We start from the raw sequence: 20,129 nt of genomic DNA, 5'->3' as shown, positions 1-20,129 counted from the left end.
CAGACCATCAGAGACATAAACCATCTTGATTTCTGTTCTTGATTAACCCTCCATGTTTTCCTTAATCATGGAATGGTTTGGGTTGGAAGGGACCTTAAAGATCATCTCATTCCTGTGTATACTCATTCCCCTTGTGCTTTTTTGCCATTCAGATCTGCAGTCTGCTGTGAGCTGGGTGCATCTTCAGGCAGAGCCTTTGCTGTGGGCTGGACTAGGACCTGCACAGTCCCTGTGGCAAAGCAGGAAATTTTGTCTTCCCCCAGGGCTCTGAATTACATCTCTTACTTCTCTCCCCACCCAAAACCAACACTGGCTGATGTAACTGAAGGACACGACTGTGGCTCTCAAGCTGCCCTGTCCCTGGGTGGGCAGGCATGCATGTGTCCAACACACTTCCCGTAAGTGCTGAAGGGCCCGATGCCCTGAAGACCTTGGCAATAGGGACATCTGGAAGGAGGTGTCCCTCATTCCTTCACATCTGTTATCAGGACTCCCACAGTCACAGCCTGAATCGCAAATACGTAAGAAACTTTTTCCTCCACCACATAGAGGAGTGCACCCAGCCAGGCTCCTACCACATTCAGAAAGCTTTTCGGAAGGTGGGAGCCACTGAGTCCTGTTTGAGGGCTAAAGGAAATGGGCAGCTCTTCTTGGTGCTGTTCCCAAGCCTCGCAAACTGTTTTCCAGATGCAGAGATAGGTGCAAAAGGCTTGGGATAGGCCCACACGATTACTGAGCAGGGCTTTTGCACATGTGCTGGGGGCTAAAGGCAAGGAAATTGAAATGTGACCTCCTGGTGACAAAACTGGTGTGGGGACCAATGTGGCAGATGCAAGGAAGAAGCTGCATGAAAACTGCTGCAGTAGGGACAGATAACAGCACTACAGCAGTAGTTTACTCCCCTCTCCTCTGGCTTCTTATAGTGATTTTTACAATCGGTATTGAAAATACTCTGGAGATGGGGTTTTTAACAAAAATAGACCAAGCTAGAGCACTTTATTTCAACATTACAAGCTCTCCTCAAGTTTTTATAGTTTGGGCACTGTGAAGCAATTTATTACCATGTTGAAGGCTGAAGGTTGTCTACTTTGGACCTACATTTCTGTAAACATATGACTTTTATTTTCTAACTAGCAGCTCCTTGGTTTTAGCCTTCACACTCCAGCTAAAATGTCCCTGGTGCGAAGGCTGACTGATGCCTTCCACTCTCCCCAGTGCCTGTCCATTTGCATTGCTTTCTGTGCAAGGCCCCAAACTTTTGCTACAATTACTTCTGAGAATACATATGCACTCTTTGCTCTACCTGCTGTCTGAACAGGTGTAATCTCCTGTGAAAGGCAGTGTTGACACTGAGAGTACGGGGCTACAGATTTTAAAGTAGGCACTATTTAAAAATATGTTGGTGACCATGGAAGACTGATGTCATATCACCAATAAACATTTGCTGATTAGGTCAACCCCCTAATGGGTAGCCCACCTGACTGATGCATTTTGAAATGTTTTAGATGGCTAACATTAAAAACCAAGATAGCACTTACTTTAAAAGAATATATATAAATATATATATAAAATAATATATATATATAAGAATATATATATATATAAATATATATAAAAGAATATATATATATATATTCTGATTTAAACAAACTCTAATCCACTAACCAATAGGGGGTCATGTAGGAGTACTTTTCTTCCACCATTCCTGGCTCTGAATATGCAATTTTTCAGACTGTTTGAAGTCAAAATCTTCGGCTGGTATCCAAGCATTCAAGACAAAATAACAACATCATTATTATTTTCAGCAAGATAAATTAGTTACAAGGGACATACTGATAAATGCACTTCTTTTTTCTCTCCCAGATTCCTGACTTCTCAGTAATAAGATGAATCTCGCTGAACTTTTCAGCTGAGTTAAGAGATTGACAAATCTCCTGTATGCTGAGTATTTTTCACACTTACATTTGTCTTTTGCTTTCTAGCATTCAACAGTTCAATGCTACTTTCTCTGAATTCCCTGGGTATGTACAGAAAGAAAACCTTTCTTTCTACGCTAAAATAAACACTGGAAGTACAGGTCATAGTCCAAGAATGTTTCTTTTATTTATATTAAAATTGTACCGAACTGAGATCAGAGGAGTATTCTGCTCGTAACCCTCAAATTTTAGTCACCCACAACCAGCTCCAGGTCTGGGCTGAGTGCTCGTGGCTGGTAGCACACATCATTATTTGGGCTATTTCAAACAGTTACCCTAAGTAATAGGGAAATTAATACCTTAGAAAAGAGAGTACTGAGTCTGGGTTAATGAACAGCCATACCAAGCAGCATCCCTTAGAAGCAATGAAGTTTCTTGGGTCTATAGAAATGACAAAAATGTATTCCTTTATTCATTATTGTTTTATTATTTTTTTTTTGAATCAATAAACCAACTGAGCAGAGCCAGTGTGCTGTTCTAGGCTTTTGTTTCTAATTAGAATTAATGATTTGTCAAGAGAATGACACAGAGGAGTCACTGATTGAGTCATATACCACATTAGAAATAGCAAATAGGCTATGTGGTTTCCTCTGGGGAAGAGTTAAGCAGCATGTCATTCACAAAGGGTGTTACACAGACAGGTGACATGGATGATTTCAGTATGCAATATTTAATCCTAAAAAATGTTTCTTAAGGTGTAAAGAGCAGAAATTGAAAACTTCAATGTTACATTACTTTTCAATTCAGAGACAGAAAATTTGTAACCATATAAGTTCATAATTTGAAACCTAGCAATGATAGGATTTGGTCAAGACGGATGTGTACCTTCTCCACAGAAAGAAAAAAGAACACTATTTTAGAATATCCCAGGGAAGATTTGTTCTTGTGACTGTTAAGGTCATTTGAAGTTAAGGTCATTTTTATTGCTTTGTTTTGTTTTGTATTGTTTGTTTTGTGCTTTTAAATACCCTGTAGCTTATGCACATCTTATGGAAACCAGTGCTGTGCCCTACTAAGTTAAACTGCTGATCCTCTAGAAAGAAAAAATGGTATTAGGAGCTGTCAGGAGGGGAGGACAGGTAAGTGTGCTATCTGGAATTTCCACAGATCTTAACACCAGACCAATCCTATGGCACTGATTCAAAGGAAAATAATCTCATTGCAGTCAAAATGATTTTTTTAGGCAGTAAGGTCTAGTCAGACTTTTTTAGAAGTCTAAGTAACAAGCTTAAGAGTCAAAAAAAAAATAAAGAAAGAAAGGAAAAAAGAAAAGAGAGACTTCAAAGACTTTGAAGTAATAATCAGTTCCATGCTTGTCATTGACAAAATCCTTGTAGGTTTTAGTGCAAAGGTGTCTTTAACTCTTATCTTTCATGACAAATTCCTAAAACAGAAGGACTGGGACACGGGTGCAATAGAGGCACCAGTAATGGACTCGAAGACCAAAGGAGTTTTCTATTCATCATTTGAGGCTGGACTGCAACATCGCTGGCACTCCCAGACTGATGCAAAGTAAGTTATCATCCAGCTTAAAAGTCCGTCTCATTGAAGCAAAGATGAAGGGTTGTGTGGCAAGAAACCTGCTTTAGTTCCTATTGTGGTTGCTTATGGTTTGATCTTTTGTATGCAGTTCTGCATCAGAGAAGAGTTGTGTTCACCATGAATTGCTGACCATTAACAACATGGGTTTAGGTGCACAAATTCTGTGTGCATTTCTTGACAAGTGCAGCTGTTAGCTGGTGCAATATTTTAAATGAAAAAAAAAAAAAAAAGGAAACCTCAATGAGGATTGTAGTTTTTGAACTGAGATTCTGAAAAGCTTTGATTTCCTTAGGTACAGAGCTATTCTTTTTATGTGTATTTGATTGTTTTATTTTGTTAAAATATATGGCACTGCTGTGTCCTAATGATTCTTGCAGACATCTTTTGTGTTTGCTTTCTACTATATTTATTCTCCATCTTCCTTCTTCTCTGTATCTGCTGTTCTTTAATCTTTAGCTTCACTGCTGTTGTTGTTACTGGTAGGGAAATTTTGGAAGGGCACATCAATATGGTTCTTTATTGCAGATACAAAGAAATACAAAGGAAAGGTCTTTATTGCAGATGCAAGAGGAAATACAAAAAGGACATGAACAGTGTCTACGAAATGCTCATATTGGGAAAGGAAAAGCAGGTAAAGTAAGAGAAAAAATTCTCATTTTCAGGTGAAGGGATCTTAATAAAATAGGGCATACCATCGTAAGACACCATACAGTATTTTAAGTTAATTGTGTCTATTTTGAGATATCTCAAACCGAAAGCACTGACAGCACTCTCATCTCTTAGTACCTAAATGGCACTCTTACTCTTCAGCTACACAAGTTTAAAGCTGAAAGTATGCGTTTCCACTACATGTTATCGTGAACAAAAGCAAGACCTGGGTGCATTCATTACTCATGGCTGTACTATGAAATACCAACATGACAGAGCCATGAAAGGAGTTACTGAAGGTAAAGGACAGCATTGTCACAAGAATATACAGACAGGAACAAGCCATTTATAACCATGGCATGGAGACCAGGAGATTTCTAAGCATTAAAGCTGTGAAGTGATGGTATGTCTTCCCACGGGAATACTGATTGTTTCTGGTGTTTGTTTTTGGTGATTCAGTCTGAGTTTGGTGATATGATTTTTTGATTTTTCAGTCTCAAACTACACTAAGAAACTTTGGAATAAATTCTCTCTCTCTCCCTCTCTATATCTCTTTTGGATAAATCTTTGAGTTTTAAAAGTTAAGTTTATATGGCAGGAATTTACCCAGAAATTTTCCCCGAATTCCTTCCTCTCCAAGAAGCAATGACTCGTTCTCCTCATGCAAACTCCTGCTAACAATTCCCTTTGAAGAACAGTCATAGAACTGTCTGTGGGGCTGAGCCTCTCTCCCAGCTCTGGCTGTAAATGCAGCTCAGTAAGGCTGTGTAAAGTGTAGTCATCTTCCTGTCTTGGAGCCTGCTGTCATCCACAAGGGACTGCAGAGCAACTGATAGTAGTGGTGAAGATGGAGATCTCAAAGGATTTCACAGACTTCGCTTGTAATTCCTTAAACAAAAATTTTACCGTAAGCAAGTCAATGCAATTTCCTTCTATCACACTTCAGTCTGTCAAAAACTCATGACTCTGCACACCAGCAGCAGGTAGTATTTATGGATTTAACGGTGTGATATGCATTGGTGTCTGGCACAGTGATGTGCCCCAGAGTGCCCAGAAAGCTCTGACCAAAGCAGCATTCGGCCACACGCCAGCACCAGAGCGGGGCTCTCTCTGTTCTTTCTTCCCTCAGTGGCAAGGAGCCACGTGCTAGCACAATGCCTTCGTTGTTGAAACATAAAGAACAAAATGGGCATGTTTAGCCAGATCAGTAGTGGAACAAATCACTTGTACTTATCCGATTGCAAGGTCTTTTCTGGGAACAGAAATTTGGAGTCCTCCAAAACTCAGATGAAAAAAAAAAAACACCAACCAACACAGTAACATTCAGGCAAGTCAAAATTAAGAGAGAGAGCTCCACATTTTGAATCGTGGTGTTTAACTAGTTGCTGTCACAAACTCTTTTGTGTGACTACGTATTATAGAGCTGGGTGACACACATTGAGAGAGCTGAACTAGAGGAAAGCAGTTCTCTTGCCACATAACTACCTGAAGTACTAATTCTCACTGACTAGAAACAGATTTCTCCCTGTTAGAAGGGAAGGTATGAACTAAAGAAATGGGAATTTTAACCCAGGACAAGAATAGTCCAATGTCTTCCTCTACACCTTTTAGAATTATAGAATCACAGAATGGTTTGGGTTGGAAGGGATCTTAAAGACCAACTAATTCCAGCCCCCTGCCACGGGCAGGGACACCTCCCACCAGACCAGGTTGCTCAAAGCCCCATCCAGCCTGGCCTTGAACACTCTGAGGGAGGGGCATCCACAGCTTCTTTTCATGGCAGAGAAGTTGATGTTTCTGGGTAATCACTTCCCAGGATATTTCTTCCCACTCCCAGCACTTGAGACACAATGCTGCTGCCACACCCTTCAGGACTAAATCATGTCAAAACACGACACACATAAGAATAGGATGTATGTGCTTTACTGAAATTTTGCCTGCAAGTCACACAGGAATGATAAACAGGGAATGGCTGACATGCATATCAGTCCTGAACATAACTGGGCTTAGAACAAAGCACTTCAGAAGATCACCTGATGCATTTGCTGGGATCTGCGATTCAGTGACCTTGGCAGTCCTTCAGTCCTGTATTATTTCCAGGTCCCTGCAAACAGATGTCTGATTGTTACCAATCATCTTCTGTATCCCTAAGTAAGCTAAGCTCTCTCTAAGCTATATGGGTCTAAGTAACCTATCTCTAAGCTTATACTTTTATTTTGGTTTGGTTTGGTTTGGTTTTTGTCCCCTAAGTTTTTATAATATTGAGTTTGGTGCCAAAAAGACCTCACAATCAGGGAACATTCCTTGTTGAGTTCCAGAAATAATCTATTCATAGCCATGGGCTGTCCAAACAACATTTTGCTTTGCTTGGAGTATAGTTTATTTAGTGTAGGAAGTTCCCTAGAGTGAGTAGAGTCAAGACTTCACCGTCTTCCTCTTAGAGTTGTCTTTCTGAACCTGCCTTTCCCAGCCCAACAACTCTCCTTTATGCTGGTGGTCTCCAACACTTGTCTCATTAGGGCTTCCTTCCTTCCTTCCTCCAGAAATGACTCTTTCTGAGTCAGCCAGCCAACCCCAACCCTGGCTTTTGTCTTTATAGGTAAGCCAAAGCATCTTAAGTGCCTGACTCTGGTTTAGCTGGGAGAGATAGGAGACGTATTTTTTCTACTCCACCCCTAATAGCACTCAGCTACCTTAATGCAAACAGGCCACTGCATTTGGAGTGTATATTTTGGTATTAGCTGTAGTAGTCTCTAAACAAACAAACAACTTTTGTGTAAGTATATCTATCTTTGCTCTTCAAATGATCAAAGAAACAACTAAAATAAACTATAAATTATTTTCTGTTTTATTTCTATTTTCTATTCTTTTCTTATTGCTAGTTCTCTTTTACAATAACTCAGTAAAATTTCTCCAGTGCAATTCACAGCTTCCCTTCAACATGCAAAAAATGCTGTGTTTGGATATTTAGGGCATAATCCCAGTTTCCATTGATGTATACATGAAGAGTGCCATTCCACTGGCTTCCTAATGACTGGGCTAGGTCCTGCAGGCAGCAACTCCCTCTGGCTGTGATGTCTGAAAGATACTTTTCATTCTTTTCCATTCTGGAAAAAAACAAAACAAAACAACAACAACAAAAAAACATTCTTTACTGGCTGTCCCCCTATACTAATTGGTTCCATTTTACTACTTCCACAAAAATACATAAAGAAAATGATTAAACCTGACAGATATTGTTTTCTTTGGTGACCTTCTCATTCCCATCAGCTAGACAACCAGATAATGAAATTTATGAGTGGATTGTGATGCTGTCTACTACGTCCTGAAAGTTTTATTATTGATTTTTACAGGGCTTTGTGACATGTATATCTCAGTCAGACAGAAGGAGGTACAGCCCTAAAAGCTGCTCTCTGTATGTCTGTAGATGTGTCTAAAAATACCATAAATTACAAATCCAATCAAATAAATGTGGCCAAATGTAACTACAGTTCCACGATCCATTTCTTTTTCTACCTTCTTTTTCCTTAATGCTCTTCTACTGTGATTGGTAAAGTAGCACTGGTGGTATAAAACAGTGGCTGTTAAATTAAAGATAAAAAAGAAATGTCATTTTGCATCTGCAATGCAGTTAAATTCTTACTTGTTTTCTTCCAATGTGTGAAAGCTCATCTGTTATGTATTTATTGATCCTTCATAATAAAAAAGCATAAATACACAAAATAGGTGTTGATTTCCCAATCTGCATTTGACCCTTTGGCAATGTTTTCCTCATTGCCACAGAAGTGCTGGGGCTGGAGGAAGCATTTAAGGAGGGCAGGCAGACCATGTAAGACATTTGGTTTGATGGGGCGGCCCCATGCAGTACCTGTGCTTCCCTTCTGCTTTTATCACCTAGGAGTAGTAAGATGGGATGCCTGGGACAGTGATGGATCTAAAGGTTGAGGTGAATGACAGAGGCAGGGAGAGTGACTGTGGTCAATGCCTGAAAGCTGTGGGAAAAGAAATCTAACTGTGTAAGATTGCCCTTCAGACATGTGGTTATTTCATTATCCTCGTGCTGACTGAGGGTAATGGTCCCCTCACAGCCAGAGGTAGCAGAGCAGGTTTTGGAAGGAACTGAGGACAGGAGGGCAATGTCCAAGCAAGGGCATGGGCTAAAGAGCAGGTGTTGAGAGAAAGGACATTCAATGACTGATAATCCAGGCTCTGTTTCCATCCTTCCCTGGGTTTTTGTACTTGTCTTGTTGTTATTGCCCATGGCAAAGCGGATATCTGAGCTAAGGAGTGGGTCTAACTTCTTCAACTGCAGCGACAAATTCTGGTCCCTACTAACCTGATTCACGTTTGAACCAGTAACCCAGAGCTGAGAAGCTGCCTTGCTCATTAAAAATTCCCTGAGTGAGTTTCCTGACCCAGTTCCAAAACCACAGAGAAAGCTTCTTAAGTTGTTTTTTTTTTTTTTGGAATTCATGTCATAAAAAATTCAGGCAACATATGGATTATTTATTCATGTAGGGGATTTTAAATTGCTGCTTTATTAAAAAAAAAAAAAAGCATCTGATATCCTCCACTGTCCTTGTTTTACAGCTATTCAGCAGCTACTAAAGGAGCAGGTGGAGGAGAAAAGGGGGAAACTGGGACAAGGTCTTGGGCATAACTGCAAGGATCCAACAAATCCCATTCTAGTGCCAAATTGTTTTAATGAAAAGGATGATTTTATTTTCTACTTGCCTGTGAAAGTAAAAAGGGCACATTTATTATTTCAGCTATTTTATTTCATTCTTGCTATATAAAGAACCTATCTCTACGTATTTTGAATTAATCAGAAAAAAAAAAAAACAATTGCTCCTATACTTGCTTGTGCAATATGTCCTTCATTTTAGAGTCAAACCCACAACAGATGTCACCAGGGACAGGTCCATTGAAGACACACCAGCTGTCCTGATTTGTACCAGCTATTGCTCTACTTCACACTTTGTTAATGAAAATGAACGCAGGCTTGCAGCTTCTCCAAAGCTATTGTTCCTGGCTTCAGGCTCTATAGAAGACCCCTCCCATTACAATTCCAATGCACATCAAAATATTTTTGAGAAAACTGAAGGGAAAAATAGAAACATAGAATCATAGAATCATGGAATGGTTTGGGTTGGAAGGCACCTTAAAGACCACCTAATTCCACCCCACCTGCCATTGGCAGGGACACCTCCCACCAGACCAGGTTGCTCAAAGCCCCATCCAGCCTGGCCTTGAACACCTCCAGGGATGGGGCATCCACATTGTCCATCTCTGGGCAACCTGTGCCAGTGCCTCACCACCCTCAGAGTAAATGATTTATTCCTAATACCTAACCTAAATCTACACTTTTTTAGTTTAAAACTGTTACTCCTTGTCCTAACACTACACTCCCTGACAAAGAGTCCCTCCCCAGTTTTCTTGAAGGCCCTTTTTGTGTACTGTAAGGCCTCTATAAGGTCTCCCCAGAACCTTCTCTTCTCCAGGCAGAACAACCCCAACTCCCTCACCCTGTCTTAATAGGAGAAGTACTCCAGCTCCTTGATCATCTTTGTGGCCCTCCTTGGGACTCATTTTAATTTGTCCATGAAATAGAAAAGCAGCATCATCACTTCAGACAAACCTCAAGCAGGCTTCAGCCTCTCTCCAGGCCCATCAGGTGCTGCAAGTTTCTTTGTGTAAAATCTGAGTAGCATTTGCACTCCTTGACAGAATATACAGCAGTCTGCTCAGGGTCTTGGTGCAAGGGAGGCAATGGACTAGCTCCTTTGGTAGCACTTCCCTTGCCTTCCACCACCTCCCCTACGTCCCCAGCCTGTGGGAACTGTGCAGCCAGCCGACAAGGACATCATTTGGTGTTCAAGAGAGAAAGAGTCAAACAGCATTTATGATGAGGAATGTATGGTGAAGTCTGGCGCTTCTGAGGAGTCCATCTGACCACAGAAAGAAACCATATTTACGGGTGCACACAGAGAAATATATGGGACATTAAGAACAGTCACAGTAGGGATGGTATCATAGCCTTATGACCATCAGCCTCCTCACATTTGAAGTAGAAGTGTTCCTGGCATCTTCCCTGGATGGAGGAGTAAAAAACAGCAGAAGAGCCACAGAAAAGACACTGAGGTCCTCCCTGCTGCCTGTGGGCTGGTCCTGCTCTGCACCGTACAGGGCCACCAGAGGCAATGCTGCTGCAGAGGGACCCCCAGCCACACACTCCTTGTGCTCTGGCAGCCTCCCTGCACGCACTCCTACTGCTCTTCTGGCATTAGGACAGTGGTTTCCTCCACTCATTTCTTTCTGAATAACTCTCATCTGAACTTGGAGGAGGATATGTTTAGTTCCTAAATGCTTCAGTGTGGAAAAAATGCAGGACCTGTGCAGTGGACCAGAACCCAGCAATTTCCAAGTTGAGAGGCTGATGTCCCATGAACTGATCTTGCATCTGAAATATTCTGAAAACAGTCTGGCTGAGGTCATGTTATATTTTGAATAAATATCTATTGCTGCACATGTGGAAAATAATAATAATAATAATAATAATAATAATCAGCCATATCTTGCCAATCTTCTCAAACAAGACAAACAGAGCAGTCCATGACAATATAAGCCTGGTAGCCTGAAACTAATCCCAGGTAAAATACTCTGCAGCTGATAGAAGAGTCAACTAATAAAAATAAATAAATAAAATAAAATAAAATAAAATAAAGTGGTATATTTAACAGTGAACAGAGTGCAATTATGCAAAACTAACAAATAGCAAATTTGTTATCTGTTGATAAAGTTACAAGACTGATTGCAAAACCTAACTGGGGCTGTTGTCATAGACTCTGCAGGGTGTTTTATACAGTACAGCATGGCATTTTGATTAAGAGGCAGAATGAATTAAAAACTGGCAGGTATGTCTCAAATTTTAATGTGGATTTCTGTTTTAATGGTTGCATTTCTACTGATTCCCACAGAGATCAATTTTTAGCATTATGCCATATGAAATTGTTCCTTATCTGTCTAGAAAAATCTAGTAGTTTTAAAATGTAGGGGAAAGTATCTGAAAGTAAATGAGATGCAAACAAACAGTAGGTATTCGAATGTGGCCTATAATGAAGATATGTCTCTACAAAGGTTGTAAGTTAAGATATGGGGAAGACTGCAGCAAGGGCTGGTGGTCCTGCTGAACATGACCTTCAAAATGATGATGGCCAAACCACCTGATATTATCTTTGCTCTATCTTGCTTTTAAAAGTACAAAACAAAAGAAACGAAGAAGTTCGTTTCATGCCTACAGGGAGGTTGCTGCTAAAATGTTTGTCTAGTCTGATGCCTACAAATTCAAGGAAGATGCTGATGAAATTGGAGAGGATTCAGGAAACAAACAAACAAACAGAAAAACAGAAATTATTTATGGAGTAGAAAATTCACCTCTTGAGAAAGAAATCAAGGGGTGAAAAGAAATCAAGGAATAATAATAATTATTATTATTATTATTGTTATTGTTATGTTATTATGTTATTATGTTTGGCAGGAACCTGCACACTTTTTTAAACACGGGGAACAGTGATTAGATAGTCAGTTTTCAAGCTATGAAACCAATTAAAAGCTGGAAAATAGAGCTGGCCAAATACAGAGTATTTTTTTCATTTTTTCCCAGGGATAGCAAAGTCTCTGCAATTGGGATGTCCCTCCATCTTTCAGTTCATCCCTTTGTTTTTCCTCCTTCTCCACTACCAAGACAAGTTTAAAATATCTGTAACGCATTTGCCCAGTTAGAACAAAAGTTGCTGGGGTGAGGCAGCTGCAATGGTGCTTTATGCTGTTGAGTGCAAGTGCCAGCTGGTGCACACATGCAGCCTGGCCTGCCAGCCAGTCCATGCCCCATTCGGTCCAGATGAGGTTTTTCTGAAAGCCTGAGCAAGAGTAACAAAGACAGAATCAGAGCAGGCCTGTGGCTTGTGTATTATAGAAGGTCAGGTGAGACGGCAGTGGCAGCAGTTTTGGTCTCACAGTCTCTGAATCCATGACCACTTGACTCATAACAAAACAAAACAACAAAACCCCAACAACTTAACCTGTAGGATTGTCCAAGAGAAATAGCTATGTCAGAGAAAAATGAGCAGTTGAATTCCCCGCTCCAGTTTTACAAGTGCCAGCTGGGTCTGACTGTGTCCTGCTCTTGCTGCTCAGAGCTGTGTGAGCAGAGCTGCCAGGGAAGCACCAGGGAGGTGCCCGCAGCATTGTCTCTCCCATGGCCGTCTTTAACTGGCCAGGCTGGAAATGGGGCAGCACCAGTTCTGGGTAGGCTGGCGTGGGACTGGAGCAGCAAGCTGTCAGCTCAGGTTCAGGCTAAGACAAAAGCTGTCCAGCTGTGTATGGTGTGGCACCACTGCTCATAAGGCAGCCTGTATCGTCATCTCCTGAGTGAAAAAATGCCCAAACTCTGGAGAACAGCAGGGTCATTTTGTGTGATGTGTTTTCTAGAAGGCTTTTGGGGGGGGCATAATTCCTTTTCCTATAAATGTACAAAAAAATGAATAGATAGATGTAAGGAACTTTGCAAGAAGTTGTCCATTGTGCTGGAAACACTGGAAATTCGCAGTGCCCCTGTGGGCCCAAGGTCTCTGGTGCAACCAGCCCAGCCCCAGCAGTGCAGGCTGCTGGGGCCTCCTTAGGGATGAACCTGGGTTCAGCCCAAATTCTCCCTTTCAGCACCGCTGTGCAATGCTGTAGCTGTCCTGCCATCTCAATACGATCTCAGTCCCTAAATACCTGGAGACCCAACACAGACAAGGCTTGTTTCAAAAACTCATCAGCCTACAGGGTGGGCCTCAGAAGAAGCCTCACAGGCCTGTGAGCCCCTGTCCTGCCACTGCTTGCTACTTCTTGCACTGCTCCTCTGCAGACACCAAAGGGAAGGGGCTGATGACTGTTTCTGAAGAAACTGCAGCTCAAAAGGCCTCATGCCAGCACAGAAAACAGAAGATAATGCAGAGTCCAGTTTCTGTGCAAGTAGAGGATGGTATTTACAGGGCTTGTTCCAGGGAATAAAGAAAAAAGCTCTGGGGGTTGGTGCAGGAGAGATCTCTAAACACTACGGTTTTAATAGCATTATATCTGACTGAATCAACACAGCCAGCCAATAGTGTTACAGAGTTAAATATCACATTACTTTCTTTCATATCTTCCTCCCTATGGTCCTGACCTTTACTCTTCCATCTCGGCTACCTGCCTTCTGTGTTTTGTATTTTCTTTTCCTATCCAAGTCTGTTCTGCCTTCCCTGCTCTATGCCCACACATTCTCCAGAAGTAAATACCAGCTGCTCTTTGAAAGTCGAAGTGATGGATTGGAAAAAAAAATCTGAAGCCAAATTTTCTGTAGTTGCTAAAAGGCACTAAACCTGACCCTGGAAACTCTCCACTTCGAACTTCCAGGGCTCTCTTATCAAAGCTGTTGGCTGAGGAAAAACTTGTGCGTGGAGAAGGAAAGGCTGGTGGTATGCATGTCACTCATAGTCGGGATGGCACCAGTTTCTCTGTGACTTAAACAGAGCAGAAGGCAGCACCCAAGTTTTGCTCTGCTTTTCTCTGGAAGCCAGAAAAGTTTAAGACTTGCTTTGAAAGCAGTCATCCCTTCTCTGTGGAAAGGACACATCTCTTTCTGCCCCAGAGGTGTGTTAGTGAGGGATGGGACCAGGACTCCCAGCTCTTTGCCTGAGTTTGCTTCTGATTAGCTTTGTGGCCTTGGGAGAATTCCTTAACTCAAGCAATAATGTCTGCAATGAGCCTCAGAAGGGCTTTGGAGAGGAGGCCTTAGTGGGGATTAAGCTACCCAGCATAAAAGGGTTGCTTTTCAGTTTGCCAGCATGGACAAACTCAGTAGGTATACCACTCTTAGCAAATCCTGCCAGCATTTGAGGATTCATGTATACAATTGGGATTTATTATTTAGTCAACAGCAGAGAAAAAAAAAATTAACAGGGATAAAACAGAATTTACAACTGTTATGCATAAAGCTGTGTCAAACATGCTTGTTGCTTGGAGTTTAACCTACAAATGTGTCATGTTGTCCTCCCTTTCATTGCAGAACAAGAGTGTGGTGTCTTTATAGTGGTGAGATCTAGTATGAGAATAAAGCCTTTTTTTGTATTCATCTTCAATCACACTGATACAAACATGCAGAGGAGTCTGTAATGGTGCTTTAAGTGAAGAGCTAAGAAAACTGCCATGAATGTGTTTTTTTCCAGACTCCCAGGAGCAGTGAGTCAATCACAGCTGAATATGCATAGAAAGCCCTAGATAACCTTGTTGGAATTTCATTACAAGCACTGAGTAAAAATTGTGTGTATGTGCAGAAATTAGGTGCTAAATATAAATCACAATACAATATTTTTAATATTTTAAAACTGCTGGTAAATGCAAATGAGTTCCCCCACCAGTCTTCATTAGTATAAAAAGTGTCTAATTATTCTCCTGAATTTTTATTACTGTAATGGTTTGCTTTTCCATCTTCATTTCCTTTAATTACTTCAGTATTAAATGTAACATGAGTGATAGCAAAATGAGCTTTCCCTTCCCATCTGGAGGGCTCCCAGGGAGCACGGTCCCTGAGATGTGCTATGCATCAGTCCAAGAGAGTGAAGCTCCCCGCGGGCTCTCCAGCCCTTGTAGTTGCTGCTCACCTGCTCTTCCCGAGCTGTGGTGCCACAGATCCTCCCAGGCAGCTCTGCCCCCTCCCATGGTGGAGGCAGATGTGCAAAAACATGCGGTGGCAAAAAAATGTGTTGGCATTAACCCAGCTCATGGCTCCACCAGAGGCGGTGGGAGGATGGAAAGTCATGCGAGTGAAAGGGCTGGCACTGCCTACTGACTGCATAGGGCAGGCAGACAGTCAGCTCCTTGCTTGGCTACATGGAGCTGGGTTTGGAGGCTGCATGGTGGCTGCCCTGAGCTGTAAACAAACACAAAGGGACTCAGAAATAGCCAGCCTTCCATGTTGCTTGGATGATTTTCTCTCTTTCCCCTTCCTTTGGTGCTAAGTACCATCCCTAAATAGATTAATGAAGCAGAGCCCATAAACTTTGCTATTAATTTAGTTGAAAAACATGCCAGCTTGACAAGCCAAGAGTATACGAACTAAATAAGTTATTTAGTTAGCAAGCCATGTGGATAAATAGATTTAGAATAAATAAATTCAGAATATATGTTATTCATTATGTTCTGTTCATAGGTATTTCTCTTAGATTGCTGTCCACAGAGGTAACTGTATACACTATAGTTAACATTTTACATATTTAGATATTTGTCTGCATGTATATTGTTCTGGGGGAGAATATGTACAATTAGTTTCTAAGATACTAACTATGCACCCACTGTAGGTATTCTGCACAAATTTTCCATCAAACAAATGCTTATTTTACATGTTCCCAAAGCAAAAGTACCAGTCTTTGGCCTATGCGTTTTTTTGTTTGTTTGTTTGTTTTGTTTGTTTGTTTGTTTGTTTGTTTTGTGTGTGTGCTTGAATAGCTTAAATAAGCATATTGTTTTTGAAGGAATAAATAAAACTTGAGTTTATTGTTGTTGTTATTATTATTGCGGAAAAGTAAAAACAAATATATCCTGTCTTTGTTCTTTTGAACTCTGGTATGGAATTTCAAATGTTGGCAAATATACTATTTAATAACTTATTGAGGACTGAGGCATGAAAAATACATCATTGTCATAATAAGAGTAACAGTAATAGAAATAATAAATAATAACAATAACAACAATAATAATATTGGTAAATAATGCAGAGAGGGCCAGGGCATCCTGAGGATCCCCTGCAGGGCAGTGGAGGATGCTACATCTTGCTGCTAGGGGAGAACAACCCCTGCTGGATGGCTGCTCTGCAAGGGGAAGGGAGCCAGCAGCAGCTTGCTTTGCCACGAATTCCTCCTGCAATTTTACCTTTGGGAGAAATACTTTACCTCTTACAGTTTCTTCAGTGTTTTTGGTTAATCTGAGTATATTTTTGAGAACCCACGGGGTTCATACCATTGGGAGGTTCAATGTCCATGTTCACAGTACAACATCAAGCAAGGGTATAAACCTTACTCTGTCTTGGTCTTCCACAGACTGCAAGAGATCTGGGATTTTACCCTTCAACTTTTACATTTCAAAGTCTTGAGATTTTGAATCAAAGAGTAAAGAAACCAGTGGCACTATTTTACAGCTTCAGTATTTCATAATGATGCTTTCTTCTCATACTATATTAAGGACAAGTAATTGCCGGGGTCAGCTCAGACACCCATTACACTGTGCTGTACAGAAAATAACCTAGCACAAGCCACAGCTTTAATGGGGGAGCTCCCTGACTGCTCTCACATTGCTTGGCTGAATTTTCTGCTCTGAAATCTCTTAAAGCTGATTTAAGGGTGGGCTAGTGTCAGAAGAAGTGCCTTTATCCTCCTTCAGTCACCTTTCAGTCTGCCACAGGCTTCATGTTGTCGCCGTGTCCCTCGAGCAGGAACCAGTATTCACATGGCCAGCAATGAGCTGGATCACACAATTTGTCTGGCTCAAAGCTAATCTTTACTTTTCTAACTTTTCTATTTTTAGCTGTTTCCTGGGCAAAGGCAGTGGTGGTGCAAAGGAGGCACTAAGAAGAGTCAGGAGAAGGTAGTGAGGTCTACAGGACCAATGTTTTTAACGAAATCCTGATCACATTTTGATTTTAAGTGACCAGGGGACGATAACACCCTTTCAGAGAGTGGCTTGCAACAGGTAGTGCTGTCAGAGGGCATTTTCTCCACTCTCCTCTGTTAAATTTGCTCCTGCAAAATGCACTGTTATATAGGCAACCAAAAATACTATAAACTCATAGAGTCATTTTTTTCTGCACGTTGCTGTTCTTGGGTTCTCAAATGAAGCACAGATGAGTAGGCAGTGAGGGAATTAAGGGAAAGAAAGATAAGGGAATTTCAAAATGGGTCTTTGACCTGCAAGACATTAATGAGAAGAGAATTTTTTCTTTAGTTTATGGAAATTGCATTCTGCTGCCTAGATAGAGATAACTCTGCAATGAAACTTCATTCTTGCTGAGCTTTTCTTTCCTTTAATCCCGCTGACTAGAAACAGTCTATTTTTGTACTGTAAGCATCATCTACTTCCACTGAAAAGCCTTAATTTAATTTTTCTAGACAGGACTGAGAGATGTTTCTGTGGCTTCTATTATGAACAGAAGAAAGCTAGGTAAAAACTGTTTCTTTCTCAAATTTAATATTGTAACTAAAGATTTAAGTCCTATGAAGTTGGGCAGCACATTTTTGATTCTCCTGCATCATCTTGAGAGCTTCTCAAATGTGACTACTGCTTTCTGGCTCCATAGAGAGAATAAGATGCATAAATCAGGCACTGAAGTTCATCTGCATTTTTTTTCTGCTGGGAAGGGGGGAATTAGAGAGGAGTAGAATGAATTTCCATGTGGAGATTCATCTGTTAACAAAGTCAGATTATAAATGAAAATTATAAATGAAATGCGTGCGTGACAGCAGCAGTTGAGGAGTGCAACGTGGAGTGAAAAATACGCAAGAGTAGCTCATGAACTAGTGATAGCTTGCTTAATTTCACTGAAGTTGCTGGAATGGCACTCAGGTTTTTTTCCACCTGAAGAGCAGAAAAATGAAGAGCTTTCATTAGAAAGAGTGTGAAAATGTATTTCACAGAGACATAAATGTTGGGCTGACGGGTGTGAAAGAGGAAAAAAAAAAGAAGTCTGTGGTTAGTTTTTCTCATTTGGGAGAAAATGACTGACACAGACTGACACACCACAGACCCCTAAATGGATCCCTTCAGTATCTCTATAGGAAAAGGTGGAGGAATTATTAATGGTGCTGGAAGCACCAGCAAGACAAAATGCTGCAACGCTGCAAGCAGCACTTCAAAACGGAGCCCTACTGCCATTGTCATCTGTACAAACAAAACGGAATGGGTTGTTTTTCCACTGCCACTGTGGATTTGAGAAGGCTCTGACCGTGACTCACTGATTCGCGGAGGCAGTCCCAGCAGCTGGGCTCTCCTCCCTGCAGCTCCTGCAGCATGCGCATCAGTCCCCCCGCTGAAAATGGCCTCTGCTCCCCCTGGTGAGATATTCATCAATTTTTAATCTCAGGTGCTAGCTAGAAGTTTCCTCAAGTGTCTTTCAAGTTTTGATGTGTGGCGTTTGTTGTTGGTTTTGTTTTTCCTGCATTCCTCACCCAGAGACACGGAGTCCCTTTCCAGCACCTGCTGCAGTTTTCAGAGGGTGTAAATCACACATTTAATGACCCACTGCAGTGCCAGTTATGGATATCATGGACTCGCCAGCAGCAGCTCACATGCCTATTTATGTAACATTTGCTGTAAAATATGGAAGCTGCTCATGCCATCACAGGGGCCTCACAAATTGTGTTTGCTGCCAGGGCTGTTTCTGTGGGTGAGGAGGCAGAGCAGCCAGCCAGGAGCTCTGACCTGTGCCCGCACCACAGAGCGGGGAAAGCCTTACGGGGCGACTGAACCAAGTACAAAACGGCACCCTTAATTTAGGTCATTTGCAAACTTACATGTGCAACAAAACAGAAAATGATACCTTGACTGGAAACAGAATTGCAGGGTCCCAGTGAGGACATGGGTTTCAGTCTCACATAAGCTTCTAGTGCAGGGCTGATGTTATGCACCTTACTGTAGGTGAGAGGCAGGATTTTAAGACCTCCCTTCCCTAGAAATTTTTGGTGGGCAGTTTAGGCCAGTGGTGTCCAGACCTTTTTAATTGTGCACTCCTGTCTGCAAAAAAATTTTTAAGCATGCACCCTCCGCATATTTGTATTTATTTACTTATGAGTTATATATATGTACACCATACTAATATATTATCGATATTATAAAACATAGACAAATTAAAATAAAAAGGATGAGATAAAGGTGAAATAAAAACTATTGAAATTTTATTTATTAGTGGCATAAAAAAAGTATTTTCTTCCTTTTATCCAATGGCTTGTCTTGGAAAATCCCTGGTGCATGCACACCCTGCTTTGGAGACCACTGGGTTAGACAGCATCCTCTGCATGCGCTTAAACCCTCTCTTGAAAACAATTTCTGCCCCTTCCCCACAAGAGGCCACGGGCGTGCATCTGGCTGCCTTCTCCTCCCCACCAGCACAACTCGGCGCAGCTCTGTCTCCACTCAGCATGTTGTCCCACTCCCATTGTTATTCCTGACAAGAATACAGCAAACGCCTTTAGAAATCCCCTGCCATGGGCATCTCTGCTAACCACTCTAATGCTGCTTGTATCACAATCACTTAAGCAGCAGGTGCTGAGCTTTTAATTACATCCACAGTGTGTTCAGCCTGTACAACACAGATGTGTTATTTTTCTAGTTGATATATCCATCGGCTCTATTTATTCTAAAAGCATTTGATTCAGAACAGTGTGAGGTATAGTCTTTTGACTTTTTGTATGACTAATGTTAAGGCCCAATACGTCCCAAAAATACCAGGTCCCTTTAGGTCCCAAAATACAAGACCTCTTCATCGTTCACTTCATCCTGAAGAAGCAGACTCCCCCCTCCCCCCCTTCTGGAAACACTTTCCACTTCCTATGGTAAGCCTAAGGCCGCCATTAGGCATAGCTCAACCACAGCCTGCTGACACCTTCCCCCAAATCAAGCAATCTAAAGGCCTAGGCTAGGACAAGCACGTACCCTCGCCATCCCTCCAGCCCTTGGAGGGCATGGTTTTGGTTGTCCTCCCAGCACCCCTCAGCAGGGCTGGCCTGGGAACCAGCCCCTGCTCTGCAAGGAGAGCAAACCCTTGGCTCTCAGCAACACTGGCTTTCTTTTTACATCACCTTGGGGCCTTCTGCAGCCTGTCCATCTCCTGACCCTAACTCTAACACCAACACAAACCTCAAAAAGCCTGGGCAGACCAGACACCTGGTC

This window comes from Cygnus atratus, chromosome 3 (genome assembly GCF_013377495.2).
Source record: "Cygnus atratus isolate AKBS03 ecotype Queensland, Australia chromosome 3, CAtr_DNAZoo_HiC_assembly, whole genome shotgun sequence".
Taxonomy (NCBI): domain Eukaryota; kingdom Metazoa; phylum Chordata; class Aves; order Anseriformes; family Anatidae; genus Cygnus; species Cygnus atratus.
Note: the sequence above shows the minus strand (reverse complement) of the source record.